Below are 23,076 nucleotides of genomic sequence, written 5' to 3'. Positions count from 1 at the left end.
AACTTATCTTATCCTCATTTATCCAATGACCAAGTAGAGGTTTGACTTTTGAGAGACAACAGACCTCTGGTGAACACTCTCCATTGTAGCTGTGGCCATATTTCGGCTTACAGGGCCGAGTGTAAATTATCTGGGGAAACAGAGGCTGCTCCAACACCTCATGAGTACAGAAATACTGGGGGCAGGCAAACCAGGCAGGGATGGTCTTTTCCAGCCCTCCTTGCATTCAGATGTGGCTGTGTAACAAGTTCCTAAGGATGGAAGGTGAGCAGAGAAATGCCAATGCCTGGCATTTCAGGCTGGGGCTTTGGGGAGAGGGTCTGCTCTCTCTGGTGCCTCTTTCCTCTTCCAGCAGCTCAAAGTGGAAGACTCCAGGGCTCTGGTGAAGTGGTTTCAACCTTTGCTGCTCATTGGAATAGCCTGGAAAACTTAAAAAAAAAAAAAAATCCCACTGCACATTTAGACGCTAATGAAATTGGTCTGGGGTGGGGGGGCTACAAGAGTTTTAAAAGCTTCCCAGGTGTTCTAGAGGATACCAAGGTAGACAACTGTTGCTCTGGAGGGTGCTGGGGCCATAAGAAGGTAATCATCTTCAAGAAGAAAGCAACTGGCCTTTGCTCCTTAAGAGAGAAGGAAATTTTTATTCTGTTGAGTCCCTGGAAATTTGAGGCTTATTTGTTACAGCAGCTTAGTTATCCCAACTAATATATCTTTTTAATGAGCTCGGGGAGAGTGCCTCCTTAGCATGCTACAGTTTTTCTCTATTCTAACACCTTCCAGCTGCTTTGTTCTGAAGGATTAAACTGTCCCAGAGTGGGCAGTTGGGGTGCTGCTGGGAGGCAGAGCTGCCCCTCTGCTTTGGCATTCCCAGGTGATGCTCCTGCGACCTTGAGAACTTTGAATCAGGAGTGGCCCCCTACTGCTCCCCACCATCCCATAAGCTCACACGTGGAGATAATCACTGTTTTATTTGGAAGACACAGATTCCCTCAAGTTTGCATTTGCTCTGCGATTCTGTTAGGCTTTGTAATTCTGTTTACTGATATCCAGTGCTCAGGATGACGCCTTCTACTCTGTGGGTTGGTAATACGATACCACAGTTAATTTTTCCAAGTTTTCTGATACCACTCAGTGGGAGAAATAATTGTGAGTGTTCAGTGGCAGACTGTTTCCACCTAATTGCCTCAGAACTGCAGGGTTATGTATTTGATTTCTTTGATTGATCTGTTTTGTGTATGTATTTTTCCAACATCTTGAATAATTTAGGAGCAATCCTGGGTTGGTGGCTAATTTGGTGTCTAGCAATTATGAGTCCTTCTGAAGCATGTTTCACTCCAGTGTTTGAAGGCAGGAGGCAGGAACTGCTTTATAACAAGACTCAGTGTTACATGAACTTGGGCATCCTGTGTGCTCATTCAGGTTCCTGGAAACCTAGGCTCACCTTCAGGTCAAGTTGTGTTCTAAAAGGCAGATGTTAGCCCTGTGTCCTGACAGCAGCAGGGATGGGCTGACAAGTTTTTCTCTTTGCTCTCAGCTCCTTCCTGTGTGTTAGTTGAAAGCAACAATGAAAGGGAAAATAATGCCTGTTGGAGGTCCTGAACCAAATTTGCAAGCTTAGTCATGGGGAGGAAGCAGGGTCAGTTCTGGAGGGGAAGTGGGCTGTGGTCAGGGCATAAGTAGCAGTACTATAGATGCTCAGGATTTATTCTGGGATGTAGAGAAGGCAAAAGGACTCATCTGTACCAAACTGTGCCCTTTCCTCCCTGATGTCTTACAGCAGGACTCCCCAGCCAGGAGGTCAGGATCTCACCTGCTAGACCCGGGAGACTTCCCTCTCTGTCCTGCTCTTCTCTTGGGAGTTTTCCAGAATTACCTGTGGGAAGGGGGACAGGGTGAGGAACAGGTCCCCTTTTCTCCTTCTCACAGGGAACTTAATTAGCAGCCTTCACTGGGGGCTCAAGTTCTCCTTGTCAGGAATCCCCTCCTCAAAGCAGTCTCAAGACTTTGGCAGGACACAAATGCATCTTGTCAGTGATCTCCAGCCACAGAGTACCAGGAACACCCCTGTGGTTGAACAAATTAGGTTTGTTGCTTGTCATAACAAGGGAGACAGACACCATGGGGAACTTGGGGAGACTCAGTTAGAGTGTTAGGAAGAACACTCTAGGATTTGGGCTTGCATTTGATGAGCTGGGGGAGAGTTCAAGAAATCAGGATTGGGTGCTTTCAGAAAGTGGGGGTAATTCTGTGATTGGGTATCTTAACCCAGCCATTGAAGGTGGGATGAGTGACTCAAGACTGGAGATGTAATTGGTAAAGATTAAAAATTGGTCGCTTGTTAGCAGGATGGGGATGGGTGGTCATTTTTGCTCTTTGGATGATATTCATAGTTTTGTGTGGAGTGACCTTGTTTTTGCTTGGATCCATCACAATCATTGGTGTTTTGTGAAATTGCTTATATTCAGTGAGCCCGGGCTGTGCATGCCAGTGCCAGCTCCGAGCAGCACTGAGGCCTGGCTGACAGAAGCAGCAGGCCAGTTTCCAGATGTCAGTGGCTGTTAGTCTTGTTCTCAATCTGGTACACTCTCCATCATTAGAAGGTTGAAATAGTTCTGAATTGCTAATGTAATAGTAATTACCCACTGCCATGAGCCTTCGGAGGGCCCTCTTCACCTCCCACAACCCACTAGTTAGTAGCAAAGTATAGGGAACCGCCTGGACCCTGCCCCAGCTCCACTGCTGGCGACCGTTCTGATGAGTCAGCGCCCGTGTGGTGCCTGCTGCTGCGTCTGAAATACCGCTCAGGCTCTAGGACTAGATCTTCTCAACTTTAAGACTGAGAAGAGGCAAGAAGACAGAAGAAAAGGACAAGAGAGGAGAGGAGTGGAGAAGAAAGGAGATGAGAAGAGGGAGTGATGGTAGATAAGTGAGGGTGAGGGCAGCAGGAAAAGGTTGAAAAGACACCCAGAAAATGAAACGGAAACAATGCGCCAAGAGTGAACTGAACAAAGGCCAAAAATGGGGACGAAAGAGCTGAGAAGGAAGGAAGGGAAAGAAGGGAAGACAGAACAGGAGGAAAATGCAGGCTGAGGCACCCGCTTAAGAGACTTACCTGATACTGTGGTTCGCTTATATTGAATATGTCTCAAAATGAGTCTGCCATCAGCTGGGGCTTAGAACACAATCATTTTGTCAGAGACGAGTTTGGGTTGGAGCTGGATCAAATTTGACAGGGTTTAACCTGTAAAGAAAAGAGGAAATGGTGCCCTACAGTCTCCAGCGGTGATGGCGGCAGTGTCCTGGAAGCAGCTTGGCGCCTCCACTGTTTTTCTTTCTGCTTCATCCCAGGATGCTCCTTGGAATCCCAGCTTGCACCGGCCCCTGCGCAGGTATGAAAAACCTCGCTGTCTTTGAGTTAGGATGAAAAACAGCGTGCGTGTCCCTGCCAAGTCTCAGAAACAAGGCAGTGTGAACAGATGGTGGAGGAAGTGGCACAGAGAGCCTTATGAACCCACCCCAGTGGGAGCGGGAATCGCACGCAAAGGACTTTTCTTGGCAGCTGGTGAAGAACTTCTACAAATAGCCAGCGGGAGCCTGGGAGCTGGGTGAGGGCGCAATCCCTCTCCTCCGAAGCGAGGGTTCTTTGAATTGGCAGTGTAACCACTGTGCCTGCGAACACAGGACTACCCGAAGGAGTCAACGAAAGGGGCAACGAAGGAAGTCATGAAGCAGAGGAGACGGTGGATTGGCAGATGGAGGCTGGTCCCCGAAGCCCAGGTGGACCCGAAGGGTCACCGCACCCCCAGTTCTCCTCTCGGTTCTGTGTGTCTGGTGTCAGAGCATCCTTTCTGGACCCTTCCCATGCCCAGCTGTGTGGAGTAGAAGCAGGCAATGGTGAGACTCAGGCCAGGGTAAAGTAGATAAGACACTCACAGGGTGACTTTGCATGAAACCTCTCTTTAGAGATTGTTTTCTGGAGAGAAATGAGTGTTCCATTTCACAGATGCTTTCAGAAAAGCCCCCACTAGCTCGGGGTCTTCTTCCTGCATGTCTTATGTTCCCTCTCAGGGAACTAACTGTTGGAGAAGTTGTTCCTTGAGGGGAGGGGGAACTTCCTCTGTCCAGCCTCTGGGGATAATTAATTTGTCTAAATTTCTTTGTTTTCCTCTTTTGGCTGGGTGAACATACCTGGAAATTTGGATTTCCTTCCTGGTCATGTAGGGGCAGGTCATTTTCACTAAAGAGGGTTCCTTTGAGTCATAAATGTTTTATGTCTACCTCCATTGGAGACAACGGTGTATACTAGATGAACTTACATTTTATCTAGCCATCTCAGACCTGATCACATCACTCTTCTTTTTCTAATCCCTTAAACAGAGCCCTGTAATCTCAGGATGAGACCCAGAGTCCTTGCTAGGATTGGCCCTTTTGGATCTGGCCCCTCCACCCTTCTCCTGCCACATGTCTCCCCTCTCCCCTGACAGGCTGCCTGCATCCCCTTCTATGAAACTCCTGGAAGTCCTTCTGAGTGAGTCGTGCTCCTTCTTGCTTTTCTGCCAGTGCACAGGCTGTTCCACGAGAAAGCGCTCGTGGGATGTGCCATCTAGCTGGGCAGGAAGGACTTGCCCCTGGTATGTTAGACCTATTCAGGTTCCAAGGAAAAGAGCCTCGCCCAGACTGTTTTGGGGTTTAATCTGAGGATGCTGAGGAAATTAAGAAAAACAGAAAACTGCCTTACCCACGGCACTGCCAAACTCACAGAAACCGGGCATCTCTGGGAACTAGAGCATGGTCCAGGCTGCGACGCGGCTTGTCTCATTACTGGCTCCCTCAGCTCGTTTCGTGTTACAGCTCATCTGTTTCTCAGCTTGACTGTCCGACATTACTGCTCTCTGCCTTTTGGGTTTGGCTTATTCCTGGCCTCTGCTTTCTGCTTTTTCCAAAGTGCATTTTCCTGCCTCCGTTGCCTCTATGCCTGTTTTCCTGTCTGTGCGTTTCACATTCAGACTTCCCAAAGAGAGAGGCTCTGGGTGGTCTGCATCCAGGGTGGAGTGGCACCACGGAGCCTGGCGTTGGTTCTGGGCCTCCTCGGGGCACTGGCCAGCTGACTGTAGGTCAGATGTGGACCTTTGGTCCAATCAGCTGGGGCCAAGGTAGCAGAGTTCCCTCACAGAAAACATATCAGCTTAGGATAAGAAGCATCAGAGAGGGGCCGCTGGTGGGTCAGCAAAGTAAAGCTTCTCAGAAACGCTTGTGTGGGCTGCTCGGTACTCAGAAATAAGGCAGCAAATAAATGTCATATCTGTAAAATATGCGATGAGGGTTCTAGACCAGGTCAGAATTGGTTGAGATCATTATGGTCTGGGATGGGCATTCCTCTGCTTACAATCTCAAGGATAAACTTCACAGGATGGCATCAGGGGGTCAGGTCTCATCATGTTCCAGCCGCTGGATCTCCCTGCGTGATCCCTGGATGACTGTGCCCTGTTTATTCAGATATCACTCCTACACCATCACTCTGTTTATTCAGAAGAATTCCTATGCTTCTTTAATTTTGAGCTAAAGCATAATTTCTTTCCCGAAACCTTACTTATCCTGCCTCAGATATTGAACACCTTTCCTTCAGCCCTCTGTATCTGCCTCTGTTACAGCACACTGAGCACTGGCTTGTGACGACTGGTTTACATGCCAACCTTGCTCTCTGTACTGTGAGGAAAGGGGCTGATTGTGGTTTATTCATTTCTGTACCCCAGGGACTAGCCCAGTGCTTGGTACCTGCTTCTACTGCTCAGACTAACTCCTATCTATTGAGTTATTACTCTGTTCCAAGCACTGTTCCAAATGTTGTATGTATATTAACTAATTTAGTCCTCTCAGTAGGAGTCATAATGATCCTATTCTATGTTTTGGGAAATCGAAGCACAGAGAGGTTAAGAAACTTGCCCAAGGTCATGGAGCTAATATTTGGTGGAGTCAGGATTCAAATCAGACTTGTTCTGGTCTGTGCTTTGCCCATTTAACTGTCCTGCCTCTTGGCAATAAATCTTGGAATTAGTTGGCATTCAATTAGTGTTGAAGATATAAAGGAACCAATGGTGATATTTTGAGAAGAAAAACCAGGGGGAAGGCAGTGTAGTGGAAGGAAGTGAGGCGTATAGAAACACATCCACAGAGCAGCAAGTACCAACCTTGGGAGGCAGGCTGGACATGTTAGTTGGACCAGATGATGGACACTTTCAAATGACAGGATAAGAGGTTGGGCTTCTGAAGAAAGGAGTGACATGATTAAAAGCAAGTTTTAAGAAGATTAATCTGGCTTCAGAGTTGGATGGTTTGAAATGGGAAGAGAATAAACACAGGGGTCCATGTAGGAAGCCATTGAAAGAGTCTCGGGAAGCAATAGATGATGAGTGTGGACCTGGAGTCAGATGAATCAAGGGTTTGAGTCTCAATTTTGTCACTTGCCAGCTGTGCGACCTCTCTCAACCTCCAAGCCTCTGTTCCTTCATATATAAGACAGGAATTATTACTCACTCCATAGTGTATTGTAAGGATTAAATGCATGTTTGCCAAGGGCTTAGCACAGAACCTGACCTCCTTCTTCCTTGGGTCGAGGTGATACAGGCTTGTGCCCGTGTGGTAGCACTGACAAGAGAAAGGACAGGAAAATGAGACTCAGTAGAACTTGCCGATTGATGGGTGCTGGGAAGTTGTGGCAGGGAAGGCTCAGTGCAGGTGGTAACGTCAGGGAGCCTGGGTCCTGGATCTGGTTTTGTCACTAACTACTTCGGACACATCACTCCTCCACATGGCTGGATCTCAGTTCTGCCCTGGGAGTGTGAAAATGTTAGACTAACAATCACACACTTTTCTTCCAGCTCTGAATTATTATTTCTCTATAATAGTATAGCCAGGAGGTTTGGAATCTGGAAACTGGGAGAATATAAAAGATGGCCAAGCTCTGCCTTCCCTTCCAAAGAGATCTCCCTCTCCCTTTAGTTTTATTAATTCAGTCCTTTATTCTCCCTCTGAGTTGGCAATATTATTGTTTTCTTTTGTTTTGGGCAAATGGCTCAAAAATCTCAGCCATCGATGGAAGGTTTTGTGAGCAGAACAGAAGGTGAATCAGAGATGAGTTTTTTCCTGGAGTCCTCTGGTCACCCTGTCCTGACCTGGACCTCCCCATTTCTCTGAGGGGAAGAAGCAGGTGCCTTCTCAAATAACTTATTCTTTCTTTCCCCTTCCTACACGGCATATCCCATGCTCTTCTTGGTCTTCAGAGCTGGTCTGTGATGATGCTTCTCGGATATCTTTCCCCCGGACACTCCAGCTGGGCATCCTCAGAGAGAAGGATGCACATGCAGTACCCTGCTAATAAATTATTTTCATATCGTGATCATCTCTTTGCCTGGATTACATCATGCTGTGGGTGAACTGAAATCTGTGAGCAGTTGCTGAATCCTCTAGTGAGTGAGTTTCCATGGCAGCCCTCAGAGGGTCGAGTTCTTTCCAAAAGAGAGTAGTTTGTTTTCAATTAACCAAGGGCAAAGAGGTCCTTACTGCATTTTTGCATATGGAAACTTCAGATAAATTTTCCCTGCCCCGCAGATGCCATATGGAGCTGGGAGGAGGGCCGTTGACTTGTGTAATGTACAACGCCCCAGGCACAGGGCGTGGGTGATATGAAGTCACAAAGGAATGTTGGTTCTTAATCAAAAAGGGAAACATTATCAAACTGACCTACTAGGCATTCATCAAGCACCCACTGATAATTCCACCTGCCAGAGATGGCAAACTTCCACTCTTTCAGAGTTCTGGGTTGAGTGAAGAGAGTGGATATCTACTTAACAGGCGAATGTATTGCGGCATCCTTTGAGCTGCTGACCAAAGATATGGGTGCACTCAACTACCACGTTAAATATTCCAAGAATCACAGCTTCTATGAGGAAGCAAAAATAATAATTATCCACATATGTTCTATAAAAGAGCAGCTTAACCTGTGGAAACTTGCCATAATGTGACTGAAAGAATAGGAAACAGTTCTGCCCTAAAGTCCTGGAAAATAAGGTTTTGCTTGACCCAGAGGATATCCAAAATTTCTTCCAGTTCACTACTTTTCTTTTCTGATGTGTCCAACCTGCCGCCAAATATAACCATTATTACTGTAGTTTTTGGTTCTTGTATTTTTTCCATTTTGGAAGTTCCTTTCTTTTTCAAATATGCTCTATTACTTTGTATAGTTTCCTATTCCATGCAAATGTATTCATATTTGTCATTTATGTCTTTGAACATGTCATCAAAGTTTTTATTTTTCTAGCAAATCTGGGTCTAATAATTTCAATATCTGACATCTTTGTGGATCCCTTCCTGTGGTCTGTGATTTTTGATGGTTCTTATTTATGTTCAGGTTGTCTTGTTTTCTTGTATGCCTGCTAATCTTTGACTGCTTTCTGGTCATTTCCATTGAAAAATTATTTGTGAGGGTTTGCTGAGGGCTTGGATCAATGTGCCTCCTCCTGAGATGAGCCATCAATCAAAACACCTCAGAACAAGTTCAAAGTTTGAGAGCCTCTGGCTCACATTCCAGACTATGGAATGAGGTACAGATCTGTAAGAGGGCTGGCCCTGGCCACAAATACCCAAGAATAGCTGTTCTTCCTTTCTTTTTCTTTTTCCCTCTCCCTTTTAATCACCAAAAACCCTTTGTGAAGTTTCTAGAGATTCTGAGGGGAGAGGCAGGATGAGATCTGCTTGCACTTGACTTGAGGTTGTAATCCTTTTGGGTCTCAGCTCAGTGTGGGGAGGGTCTCCTCACTGACTCCTCACTCCCAGTGGGTTGAGCCGGACTCCTGTCTCTCTAGGTCTGTTGCTCGTGACTGAAGTGAAGTCACTGTGTTATTGGCAAATGCTGCCAGATCATAAGCTGTTTTGCAGGTCTCATTTTTGGCTTACCTTTCTGGTTACAGAATTTCACCCAAAAAATAGCCCAGAAGTTCCTTGTGTCCTTTCCAATCTTCAATGTTTTTAGGTTGTTTCTATTTTCACAATTTTATCCATCATTTTTCTTTGATTTCAGCTGAAAGTTTTATCTGCAGAATACAGCTTATTTTCTGTAGATAGTGGAAGGCCACAGTGGTCTTTCAGAATGCAAGTCTATGTAAGTTTCTGCTCATCCCCTATTAGTCATTCTCAAAACAGCTTACTCGTTAAAAATTATTCACTTCCAGTTGGACCCTAGGCAGCAATATGAGAAACTTCCAGGAGAAAGTTCAAGCTGCTCAGCATGGAATACAAAGCCTCTTCCTCCCTCTTGATACCTGCTGTCTTCCACTCCCCTCTCTCACTCCTACATGTGCTCCAACAATGTGGATAAGCTTAGACTTCCCTGAACACACTGTACCTTTTGTCACCACTGTGCCTTTGCACGTGCGCTCCCTGTGAACTGGAATACCCTTTTCTCTTTGTCCTTGAGTCAAACACTTATCCACCTTCTGAAAGCCAGCTCAGAGGTCACCTCCTTTACAAAATTTTCAACTGCCCTCTCGCCACATGTTATAATTTATCCTTCCCTTGATGGTATATTTCGCACATCATTCTATGGATACGTATGCTATTGTAATTTCCTTTTGTACTAGAGTTCAAGCTCCTTGAGAGCTGGGATTGTAATTAATTCATCTGATGTTCAATATGTTTTTGCTAATTGATTGAACAAATGCAGCACACAATTAGACAATCAGATAGCCAGCCCAAGCAGGAAGAATACTGCCGTGACTTCTGACACCAACTACCCAGAGTTAGGCCAAACTTTACAGATTAAAGGCATAGTCCTCCACACGACTACCCTCCCCTCAGAGGCCAGCTGCCAGTTCAGGGGTCCCCACACCACCCTCACTTCTGATCAGATGCTAACAATCTTAGGGGCTCACAACAGCCCTTAGGTTTGACAATTTGCAAGAACCACTCACAGACTCAGGAAATGTTGTACTTATGACTACAGTTTTATTATGGCACAAAGGCTACAAATTAGAACAAGATGAAAGAAGGAATGCTTAGGGAGGGTCCCAAACACGAAGCTTCCATGTTCTCTCCCTGTGGAGTCAGGATAAATCACCCTCCCAGGACATCAATGTGTGACAACGCAGAATGTTGCCAACCAGGCAGGCTCACTTGAGCTTTGGTGCCCAGAGTTTTTGTGGGAGTTTCCTTACATAGGCATGACTGACTGAGTTGACTCATGTGGTCATTAATTCAATCTCTAGCCCCCTACCCTTGTCCAGAGGCCAGACTGATGTCAGGTGGCTCAAAGCACCACACGTCTAATTACATGGTTGGTTTTCCTGGCATGGCGAACCCTCATCCCAAATCAGCTTGTTAGCACAAGCTATCCAGGGGCCCACCAAGGATAGCAAAGGCTCTCCTGTCACTTGGGAAATTTTCAGGATTTGGGGGCTACCTTTCAGGAACTGGGAACACAGGCCAGCCAAAGTCATTAACGCACAGGAAATGCTCTCAGCCTTAATTTGATGGAGTTGGTGCCCCGGAGGTGGTCAGGGCCCGTGCTAGGAAGTCCAAATGGAGACCTAACATCTGAGAGGCAGGTGAGTGCATGTAACCGCTGACATTCAGCAACAGCTGCCCTTAGATTTTAGGCAGGAGTCACCCAGTGCTTGACACGTAGTGGGTGTTTAATAACTATTTGTTAAATGAATGAAATGAGGTGAGTGTGACTCGGACACAACTGATTAGCCCCTCAGAAGCTACCAGGTGTGCACAGAGGCTGCTCCTGGTAACAGAGGGAGCCCTGCTCGTCGCCTCTGCCCCGAGAAGCAGAGTCTGACGCCACAGGGGCGAATGGAATCGGCTCATCAGCAAACACTTCAGCACTCAGCTCGTCCACAGACTCCCCTGAAAAAAAAATTAAACCAGTGCAAGAGAACAAGAAGGAAAGAAGAGGAAAGCAAGAGAAGAGAAGGGCTCAGAAGTTAGAATTAGGATGGGCTTATCAGAACAGCTAAACGCATGGCGTGGGTTTTACATTTTTCTCTAATGATTTTTTCTTGCTTCCAGCCTGACAAAGCCCAGTTTTATGTTTCCTGGTTCTGTGAGCCCAGAATTTTCCATATACTGGTCAGTTCCATAAGCTTTTTTTTAAAGGGGTAATCTATGAGTGTAATTTTCCATCCTCCTTTCCAGAGCACTTGGCTCCCTTAAGGAGGCCGGCAGGCTGCGGAGGTGTCAGCACGTCTCTTTCCTGGAGTCCAGCTGCAGAGAGCCCCTCATCTCCAATGGCCAGTGATGACTCACTTCCCTCTGCCTGCCCTAAAGAGCTTCTGAATCCACTCCCGGCTCAGGCTCCTGCTCCGTAGCCCTTCCCTCCAAATTCCAAAAGCAAGACATTATCAGCTGGCGACCCGGAATCCAATCCCAGCTGTTAGGTGGAGGGCCCACATTTCCGATTCTGCAGCAGTGGGAGGCTTTCTGGGTAGTCCTCCAGCTCAGATGACTTGAAGGAAGGATGAGAGCAAAGCTGTGAATGAGAGGGGCAGGGTGAGGATCCCAGAGGGATTTGCTCGTTACACGGGAAATATCAGGGTTCCAGATAATGGCTGCTCAAAAGTGAAGAACGATTCAGTTTTCTGTGGCCCCCAGGTACGACTGATTGAATTTACTAGACACAGTAAAATGATTTCTAATTCTGGATGCACATAGTAGAAATCTCCACTTGCACGTCCAAGTGCCTCCAAAACAAAACATTCAAAATAGAACTCCTGATCTTACTCCCTTCCCACCAAACTTGCTCTTTCCCAACTTTCCCTCTTAGTTTAGTGACACCACCATTTACCCCTTATGTAGCCTCAGTGATCCTTTAAGACCCTGCTCAAATGTCACTTCTTTGATGAAGACTCTCTTGGTTTTCGTCCCTCCCTGATTAGAATTAATCATTTCCTGTATTCTCTCCTTGAACCCTCACAATAGTCCTCTGAGATAGTCCAGGTATTGGTCCCATTTTGTGGAGAAAGAAGTAAGATAAATGCAAGACAGATGGATGTCAGGTGGTCCAAGGTCACACAGCTGGTCTGTGGTGGAGCCAGGATTTGATCCCAGTTCTGAGACCAAAGCCAATGTTCTTAGCTACCGTGATACTCGGCCTCTCTGCTTCGATTTTGAAATGTTTTGGGAGACATTGGTTCATAAGTTGGGATGGGCTTCAAAGAGCATCTCAGTCAACACCCCTCTCAATGCAGGAGCCCACACTCACCTCCAGGACCCATGGTGTGCCTGTCACATTTCCAGGCTGAAACTGTGTTTTCTGTAAAATAAGGACGTTGGGCTCTATGATCCTCACCAGCTCAACAGCTATGTGGTCGTTCAGACAGACCCGGGGGGCGCTCTGCTTTGAGGTGGGCGCTTGTAAGCCCAACTCTGTGGTCGTTCAGATGGACCCGGGGGGCGCTCTGCTCTGAGATGGGCGCTTGCAAGTCCCAGCTGATAGAAAAGTCTGTAACGAATCGACTCTGCCCTCCTGCAGCTTCTACCCTTCTCTCCTTGTTTCCTCCCTCTGGATAATCTACTCCTTCTTCCACGGGACAGCTCTTTCTAGGTGCAGGGGAAATGGAGTCATTCAGGCTCCCTCGCCAGACATCTGGTGCCCAGTGACTCAGCTGTACCATCCCGCACGCGCGGTACCCGCGTAGCATTACACAAGCGTGACTTACACCACTCCGTTGCACTAGTTATCTCCCATCAGAGTGGCTGGATGCTGGCTTTGTTTGCCTTGATATATAAGGTGGTCAGGACTTGCCACCACCGCTGCGGTTAAAGCCTGTGTGTTCCTCTGAAGTAAAGACACGTCAGGGATACCTCCGGCTTTGAGAGAGTTCTGCCGTCTGCCCGAATCCCGAGTGAACCTGCCTGGCCTTGAGCGCCTGCAGCACACTAGGCAATGACCTTTCTTCTTTTGACACGGTCTTCAAGGGCTTTCCCACATTGGCCGTCCCCTTCTGGGCCAGCACCACGTTCTCAAGAGAAGCTGATCTGAAGAGGCAGGAACTGGAAGGTCTGAGGAAACTGAGGAGCTCGGTGACTGCCACGTGCAAAACTGTTTCTACAAAGTGGTGGACTCCACTCTCTCTCCCTTTTGGATGCCACTGCTTATGCAGAGCACGGAAAGAACTGAGGCTGGCCAACTGCCCTGGAGCTGTGGCACAAGGGTGAGGTGACCACAGGTTGGCAGGGACCTCAGCAGCTCTGCCACTCCTCGGGGGCTTTCTGGAACTCAGCCTCCTTTCTTCCTGACTTCCATCTTGTTCACCCACTCAGGCCTGCTCTTAGGACCACCTTTACCTCGTCAGTCACCTGGTCAGGTCCAGTGATGTATTTCTGTAGGATAGCTCCTGGGGGTGGGTGTTCACCTCCTCTTCCTACTGCCTCTTCTTGACCAGACCCTGACGGGCTGGTGCCTTGATTCCCACGTGGCTCCCTTCTTTCCCACTCCCACCTGCCACCTTTACTGTTGCCAGAGGAACTGGCAGTACAGTCCCATCTTGCAGCACCAGCCCTCCCCACATTCTCTCTCTGCCTCTCGGTCTGTGGTCAGGGCCCTCTGTTGAACCGACCCACCCTCCCCCTGGACTCTACACGTGCAGTCTCCCCAGTCCCTCTCGTGGTGAGAATGAGGCCTTTCAGTTTATATCCAGAGAACAGAGTACAGACGGTTTACCCCCCAAATACTTCTTTATAAATTGATATAAACTGGAGTCTTTTTGTGAAGACCAAGCACCCATCTGTTTTCTGACAGTGAAGAAAGGACTTATTTATGTTCTTCTCGGGAAGTCAGAAGGACCAAGTCTGGATGAACCACTCTGATTTTGAACATAATTCCCTTGTTCATTAAAAATTTGGAGATGTTGGAGCCTGTAATTGAAGGAAACAGCTCCCCCAATGTGACTTCCAGTTCCAAAGAAATTCATCCAATTTTACCAACTCAAAGGAGGATATTAGAGATCCTAACATCACTCAGGTGCCAATTCCAGATGGTGAGGATGGAAGATTAAAAGTGTAAAAACCTATTCATTAAATGACAAGTGGATGACATAAGGGCTTCGGGCTCTTGTGTGAGTTCTACACAGAGGATAAGGCTTGGTCCAGCTGTGCAGCTGGGTGAGGCGTCCCTGGGAATCTTATCTGCAAGTCAGATCCATGAGAAAGATGTTAGATTCACTTCTCTTTCCAACAGCAGATGTATTTTTAAAATGACTTTGGGACCAGTTTCTTATTTCCTCACTGAGAGTCTATTCTTACGACATCCGAGGACTCCCAGGAGTATCACAGATCGGGATGCCCCAGCGTAAGCTCCTGGTGTTACTTCCTGCCATTGCAAGCCATTCCCAAGACGCGGGCTCTGGGGCCCTTTCCCTGGGCTCAGCACAGAGGAGAGTGAGGGCTTACAGCTGGAGACGGGGGACAACTCAGCCCTCAGAGCCCTGGATTTGAGGGAAGAGGGCGTGTTGGTTTATTCTCAGCACAGCAGTCAGCACATCCTCCTCCATTTTCCTTCCATGTGTGACACACATTCTCATGTCTTCCAAAGCCTTTGGCAAGCTTTTGGGGTAAAGGGTGGAGACTCACAGGGAAGGATGCGATACGGAACCTAATATAGGACTCAAATGTTACATAATCTGAATGGTATTTGGAGTTTGAACAAAGTATAATTGTTTAGACTTTCAATTGTCAAAACAAATTCTTGAATATAGATGCTGAGTAAGTGGGGTCATAGATAGCATCATGCAGGGACTATTAGAGTATGTGATTTTAGTGCAATACTTGTACTTCTTTGATTCATTTGATAGACATTTATTAAGACTTATATGTGCCAGGCATATAGCTTATTACTGGAAATAGGAGGAAGTCAGTAATTATTGAATTGCATACACACACATGCACACACACGTGCACACACACACACACACACACAGCGTTCACATCACAAAATCTCCCTTTGACGCCTGGGGACCGTTGGCTTGAAGTACAGCTGCTGTTGCTTGTTTTTCCTTCAGCTACCTGATTTCCTATTTACGTCGTCTCTCTGATTTAATTTGATGCCAGCACTGTGTAAGAGAGGCTTAGATGTTGGGAGAGTGGTGGAAAGAGATACGTGTATTTGGTGTAAGACATTTGTGTGCACATCTGAGCCGTTGAGTTAGTGAGATGCCATCCCAGTCTGCAAACTGAATGACAAAGGGAGGAGGGATTTACAAGCTGGCTGGATAATTAAAGATTTGTTTAACTGTCACTAGGATTCCATTTCATGGTTTTGTTTTTATAATTAAAATTATTTCATCACTGGGTTAAAACCTTATATCTGAAGTGTCACCCAGAAGCGTATTTTTGTGATTGAGTTGTTCTGGAAAGCCTTTGAAACATAGGTTTACCAAGGAAATAAGAAAAAACAGGCATAATAAATACAGAAGGGGAAACTCAAGGTGGTTGATTAGCACGGAAAGATTACCAAAGTGTGCAGTGAAATACGGGGAAATCTGGTGGATATGGTTTATTGGGAGGAATTTTAAAACACAGGGTGTCTTAAAATAAATAAACCCCAGCTTTGATTAGTGTGTGTACTTTTGGTAACAGAATACATAATCTTGAAAAAAATATCGGAGTCCCCTTTGAGGTACAATGGTTTAGCACAGATTTTTCATTTGAAATTAGTGTTTACTCTCAGCCAGAGAAAACTCCCAGATGTTTTCTTCCATTAAGCCGTGTATTAACTAGGAGCTGTAATTACAGAGCACTCTGCACTGTGTGAGGTGCTACTGCTCATATCTGAGGCCTATACTGATATTAATAACTACCATTCATTAAGGGTTTGTCTCGTGCCGGCCCCGCGTGAAGGACCTCACAAACTCATTTACTCCCGAGGAAAACCTGTGGGTATCGTTATGTCCATTTTACAAATGAGGAGCCTGGTACCCGGTGAAGTGAGTAAGTCCCCTGCCCGAGGTTATGGAGAGGCAGAGCTGGGGTCCTGGTCTGGTCTGTCTGACTCCAGAGCCTGTGCCCTCCCTGCACCTACCCTGGGTCCCGAGTTGCAGGAGGGGAATGTTTGCATGGGGCTCCATCTGCCCTGCCTTCCACATCACCAGGGTGTGGTGTGGTTGGAGAGAACATGTGGTCCCTCCTCCTCGCCAACAACCAGCACCTCAGTTTCACGCTCTGCAAAATGGGTGTCATAACCTCTATTACTCACAGGGCTGTTGTGAGTCCAAAGTAAGACAACGCATAAGAAAAATTTTGTAAACTGTAAGGAGTCATATACCTGTAATATCAATTACGCTAATTTTATTATGACAATAATATTAATCAGTCCAGCCTCACACACTCTGTGGATAGAGTTGTTAGTCCTGTTTCCCAAGGAGGCTGAGTGTTTGGCTGGCTTTTTAAAGTTTAAAAAACAACAGTGTGTTTAGGAGTAAAATCCTTGGCCTGCCCTCCCTCCCTCCTCCCTGCAGCTCAAAGCAGGGGCCCCTGCCTCCCTGGAGATGGTGAGTTTTGCTTAACTGAAAAGCTTCTTGGCCTCTGGAAAGCATTCTTTCTTTTCTCATAACTATTGAAAAGCTTTACTGTCACTCCAGGAACTTTCTTTGTGTGTCCACCACCGAACCCCACCCACTCCCATCCTTTCCCCTTAACAGCCCCCAGGTTTTTAAAGAGGGACTTTAGGATCTTTTTTCTTTCCTATTCTGAATTGGCAAGTGACTCAGGGCAGCTGGAAGACAGCCATTAGGATATCAGACTGCCCTGCTTCTAGATAAATACTAGTAGCTTGTCCAGGGTGATGTCTTTCCTCTTGAGCACGCCTAAAAGTAACCTCTGTTCACAGAGTCTAGGTTGCCGAGGCTCTCATGGCTCCACAGCAGGAGACGAGGTAGGAAGTACCTTTTCTTGGGACCATCACACTGGATGAAAGAACTCTCTGGAGAAGCTTCTGGAAATTCATATCTATTTAGTAAATATTTGTTGAGGGCCAATCACATGGAAAGCACCATGTTAGGGGCGCAAAGATGGGTAAGACAGGGCTTGTTTGCAGGATGCTTTTATACTCTTGGGCGGAAAAGACGGGAATACAAGTATAAAATAAAGGAGAATATAATTTATGTCATAATGGAGACATGCACAACATATGGGATTAAGGGGAGGTCCAGAACACATCCTCTTGAGGGAAGTGAAAAAGACTTCATGACCAAGCTGGGACACTGGGAACAAAGAGTGGTCCAGCCTGGCTAGAGTACTGGGTTCCTTCAGGGAAGCAGTGAGAAACAAGATGGGACCATGAGAAGTTCAGGTGACATGACAGTCAGGCTTCAATATTAGGCCCTTAAGGGAAACCGACAGAGGAACTGGTCCCATCTCATTTTCCACAGCCGTTTCAGGTCCTTACGTAGGGTTATATCAAACCCACATCTTTTGAGGGGTGCTTTAATTGGATTCCTTGCACAAAAAAGAGCATGACCAAAGCTCATATTCTCCCTTTGTTATTTTTCCTCCCTTTATTCTATCTACCGTCTCCCAGGGCTCAACATCAGAGCTGTGGGTGTGTGATAATTGGCTATAGCCACTGAAGGCAGCGGGGCTCCCTGTTCAGCCCATCTGAAATCTCTTAATCTTGGTTGAATGTCCTGTAATGATTGGGATGGGTCAGAGCTCACTTCAAAACACGGAGGAGTTTCCTTGGATGATAGGTTCTCAATCGTGGCTGCCTGTTAGAATCACTCAGGGACATTTACAAATTCTGGTCCATTGGCCCCGCCTCAGGATAGCTGAATTCATATCCCTGGGGCTGGGGCTGGAAGTAGATATTTTAAAATTTCCTTTGTTGATTCCAGTGTACAGTGAGTTAGGAATCACTGCTTCAGATCATTTCTGCTAGGAAACACAAAAACTCAGCAGTCAAGGAGCCTAACACGTCCCTATTTGACAACGTTTCCCGAATTGAGGGTGAAATAAAGGAGTGTCATCTCTCAGTCTAAGTCCCAATCCAGTGTGGTCTAGAAGCAGCAGCCTGACTGCAGGGAATGACGGAGAAAGCACGTTTGCCCCACGTGGGGGCCCAGGCGGCTAATGTCAGGATTGTGACTTTTGACAAATTGGCCTCTGCCTTTTATTCCTAAATGTGGTGTTACCATACGGTGGCTTTGAAATCTGCAGCGTCACCAGTGCTTCCTTCTCCAGCACATAGTGTTGAGGGGAGTTGGGGGAGCTGCACCCAGCTGCTTGAAATAGATTTCTCTGCCTAAAAGAGACTTTCACTGAACACTTCTCAACATGTCAGTCTCCTCACTCTGAGAGGGTCCTTCCAGTTCAAGCCCCCCTAAATAAGAAGCCTTGTTTCCAAGAACTTGATGTTTTTTTGCCCCTGAATTATCTGGATAATTCTTTCATGCCCTGCATTCTGTATACAGACTTCTTCTTGGTTCAAGATCCAAAAATATGAAGCATCATATTTGATGCACATGTCATTCCCGGAGTTGTAATATGAAGGGAGTACTTTCACAGCCATTGGTTCAGGGGAAGAATCTGGTCCAAAATCGCAAATTGTTTTGGCTTCACAGTTATCATGTGGGCTATTATCCTGATGTACTGGTAGCCTTCCAGTACAGTATCAGGCAGCTATCCCAGACTAAAAACTACATTTCCCAGACTCCCTTGCAGCAAGGTGCAGCCATGTCACTAAATTCTGGCCAATGAGATATAAGCAAAAGTGAGCTTCATGAAGTCTCTGGGGACAACTGGTTGGGAGCAACTTACATAAGAGAGAGAACTCTATTTCTATCCTGTTTAAACCAGTGTTATTTTAGGTCTCAGTCACACACAACTGAACTCATATCCTAACTGATGCATAGTCCTGGGGGTCCTAAGAACCATTATTAAATCTTTCATAGGTACTTGGCTCCGGGGGAGGGAAGGGGGTTTGGAAAGAAAACTTGACTTGCACCATAATGATGTCACGGTCAACATTTTTGTTAAAAGTAGTCTGAATTGAGTATACCACAGAGCCAGCTAGAAACAGAACACGAGAAAGCCAAAGGGTACGGAGGAGTCCCAGGAACAGGGATGCAGTAGATTAGCCACCCCTGATCACGCTGGAAGCCTAACCCAAGTGGGAGAGGGGAACACATCAGAAACAAACTCTTCTCCTGAGGAGAACAGAGTGAGAGCCACACTCTGTACAATGCAGGATTCTAAAAAGGAGACATCTCCATGCTTCATGCGTAATTCACTGGGAAACATTTATTTAAAATAAGGCATCAGTTATGTCTACACATTCAAAGCATCTCTTAGGGAAAAAAAAAGTTGGATTTCTGAATTACGTGCATCAGTTGCTTTGCTAAAGTCATAAATTCAAAAGAAAGGGAGAAATGTGAAAGGTGTTCAAGTCCAGGGAGCACTTCTAGCCAGGGCGGGGAGTTCCAGACTGTTTGTCTCGGTGTGAGCTCCCGAAGCAACGATCCGTCTGGTACCCACAGAGAAGAGTGGCTCAGCTCTATACATCATAAGATTCACTTCGTTTTCCCCCAGCCCCAGAGAAGGCCGTCTGGCACCTGGCATGTTTAGGAGAGAAAGTAATGAGCTGTCAGGAAGGGTGGATTAGAAGCAATTGACTGAGTAGTTGGGAAACTCAGCCATGTTCTTGTCAAGTAGGCAAGCTTTTTTGCCTTCACTTCTTCTCAGGAACTGTGTATTAGCCTCAGGGTAACGCATCCAGTCAAGTTGCCTGGGTCATCTAATCCACTCTCACTGGCTCTGGTTTTCTAGACACATAGGAACTGAAGTCTTGCTGGATATTTGCACACATTTCCCCCTCCTGAGCTACCTTTCTTACTTGGATTCCAGTGCAAACTCAGGCATCTCCAGAGCACCAGGTTTAGCAAAACATATGATACTGAGTTCCATGAAATGTATTTAATCCCACCCAGAACTGTATTTGGTGATATAGTGTGAAGTTTTAAAATAATACTTTAGCCCCCAAATGTAAATGTTCTTGTAAATGTCACGTCTTTCCCAAGTACTTTGGTTGATTCATCATTAAATGAAAAGCCTTAATTACGTTTCTGTTACTCATTAACAGCGGCAGTGCAGGGATATTCAGTCTCAGAGCTTTCAGAGTGCTGATTTGATGAGCTGGCTCACAGACATTGGGGGGGGGGGGGACGTGTCCCACAAGGAGATTGGATGAGGGACTGCTTGATTTATTTGGTGCTATAACTGATCTCCAGGGAAGGATGTGGGACTTTTTAGGGAAAAAAAAAATTGCTGACTTCAAAGCATCCTGTCCTTACAGGTCACTGAGGTTCTCAGATCTGCCAGGACTCCCAAGGCACCTCGCAGGCTGCTGACACCAGCTCCTCCCCCAGACTGCCAACCTCCATCCAGGATGGACTGTTATGGTTCTTCCCTCTGCTTCTTCTAGGGGAAGAGTGGGGTGCAGTTTCTGAAAGGGAAAATGGAGACCAGTTGGCTGTGAAGGCGAGGAGGAGGGCAAGGTCTGGGGGCCAAAGGAAGACTGAATCAAGAGAAAAGGCAATTTAACAGATGGGGCCACAGTAGGGCAGGAGGGTGAGGGAGATTTGCCTGGCTGTTGAGATGCAAATCTCTCTCACCCTCCCACCTTTTGTGGCCCAGTGTATTAAATTGTGGTTACCAGGGTCTCCTGGGGAAAGGCCATACTGGGCAGGGGCAAAAAGCTTAGCTTTGTCCATTTTGCTCGTTGAGTCCCCCTGGGAATGTCTACTTTGAGTGGATAGAGAGTGGTGGTCTTAAAACCCAATGTTGATTGAGTTTATACGAACTGCCCTAAAGCGTATATATATACCCAGCCTGCAGGTATGCAGTCCATTGGCCCAAATTTTCTGGATCCTTGCTGGCTTTGGTTGAAGCATCTTGTCCTGCTTGTCTTTGTGTACCTGCTTCTGTCCTCACTGAATCCACTGCTGGTGTCACTGGCCTGCCTGCCAAGGTGCACCCCTGCAACTGTGCGGGGCTGGGCGCAATGCCCTGCCGGATGTGGGGCTGCTCTGGGAGCTTGCAGTCCCCCTTCCTCTATGCCCAGGAGCTGGCCACTTGTCCTGGTGCTTATGTTTCTCCATGTGTCTGGATATTTCTATGGCCATCAGCAGCCCCCTCTCCCTGCCGCAGGATTTTTGCCTGGTGGTTATGGATGTGGTGGTGGGAGGGGCAGAGTGACCAGGACAGGTCTGACTTCTTGTCTCTCCTTTTTCTTTCTTTCCCCTCTGTACCCGGGAAACCTCTCCATACTTTTCAGAGTGGCCTCTGCCTTCCTGTGGCTCAACGTACAACTCCACCAGCAGACCTCAAAATTTTGCTTTCCTTGTCTAAGGCAAGTTGTGTGGAACCTTGCTTTCTCTAAAATATAGCATCAAGAGGTGCTGCTTTAGCAATCTGACATTGCTGCAATATCCAAGCATGTGACCAGTGGACTCGTTTCAACGAATGAGGTACAGGCTAGCTTGATTGTCGTCCAGTTCACGTTCATTGCCTGTAGATTTTCCTCATGCATGGCAGGACCACAGGTGGATCTGGAATAATAGAAAATAAAAGAAATAAAATAAAACCACCAGTTTTCCCTTTTAGATAAGTTTGAGAAGCACTGATTGATCTAAGGGGCCTAGAGCTTGGAGTCAAAAAACATACAAAGACTCCTTTCTCTAGATGGAATTTACAACCCCCTCCCAAAATGGTGGAGGCATTGCTGTCCCAAAGCCACTAAATTCATAGGCTGTGGACGTATTTTCATGTATCAGTTAATTTAACGTCTATCACTGCACACCGACTGAATTCCAGTTACTTCCAGGTACTTGAACTCAGGTCTTTGTTATTCTAAAGGCCATGCTCGTTCCCCTAAGCCGTACCACCTCTGCGTGTTAGGTCAACTGCAGTTCCCACCTTTTCTCCTACAACTTCATGCTGTAAAGCTCTAATCACTCCCCCTCTTTTTCCCCAAACCATTTCCCCATCCGATCACCTCGTCTCTCCTCGGTCTGATTACTGGTTCATTCTCAAGTTTGATCATGTCTTTTATGGGCCACGGACCCCTGGATCCAAGAAAGCCCAACACACCCAGGAGTAGCTAAGCTCCCTCCTGCTGTTTCAAGGTCTCATCAATGCCCAGCCAGCACTGAACTTCGGCTTTCTTAAAGGCCAGTAAGCCACGTGCTCCCACGTTCCAAGTGATTCTGATGACCAGCGGCTCCTAAGCCTGCAATTCTGGCCCAGCCCAGAATCAGGGACCTCTCAAGTTTGGCTGATCTCTGTCTACCCTCGAGGACCTTGTGCAGGCCGTGACCTCCAGGAACTCTTCCTTAGTCTTTGGCTAATTTCAGTGCCCTTACCCATGTCCAAGGCATTCTGTGCCTGCACAAACCACAGTACAGCGGTGGTTCTAACTGTGGTTCCAGACCAGCAGCGTCACCACCACCTGGAAGCTGGTTAGAAACTCAAATTCTCAGGCCCCTGATCTGCTGAATCTGAAACAGTAACATGGGGGCTCAGCCACCTGTGTTTTAACAAGACCTCTGGGGAATTCTGATTCTGGCTTAAGTTAGAGAAGCCCTTTGCGGAGAAATCATCTTACCCGTTAGACTACAAGCTCCTCCAAGACGGGGATGAGTTGTGTTTGTGCCCACAGTACCTAGAAAAGTTCCCAAGTGCCTGGCCCGTGATGGACCAAGCTGTGGATCTGCTGCTCTTTTGATGATTTTATGACTGGAGACCCAGGAACGCCTGATTCTGACCTGCGATAACAACCCCCATCTCTGATACCCATTATGTTTCTTAGAGAAAAACAGATGAATGAGAATAAAGAAGCTCTTTATCAATTGTACCAGCTAAAACCCAGGAGGAAGCTTGCTAAAGTTGGGATGAGGTCATGCCATTTTGACTTGGGGCCTGTGTGCTATTTTCTGTCCACCCCCAAATTCAGACCCAGGCTGCTGCATAGAGGAAGGATGTTTAGGGGAGGGAGGGACTGTGTGTTGGCCTGGGAGCAGGTCCTGGTGT

The sequence above is a fragment of the Camelus bactrianus genome, chromosome 25 (genome assembly GCF_048773025.1).
Source record: "Camelus bactrianus isolate YW-2024 breed Bactrian camel chromosome 25, ASM4877302v1, whole genome shotgun sequence".
Lineage (NCBI taxonomy): Eukaryota > Metazoa > Chordata > Mammalia > Artiodactyla > Camelidae > Camelus > Camelus bactrianus.
This window is presented reverse-complemented; position numbering follows the sequence as displayed.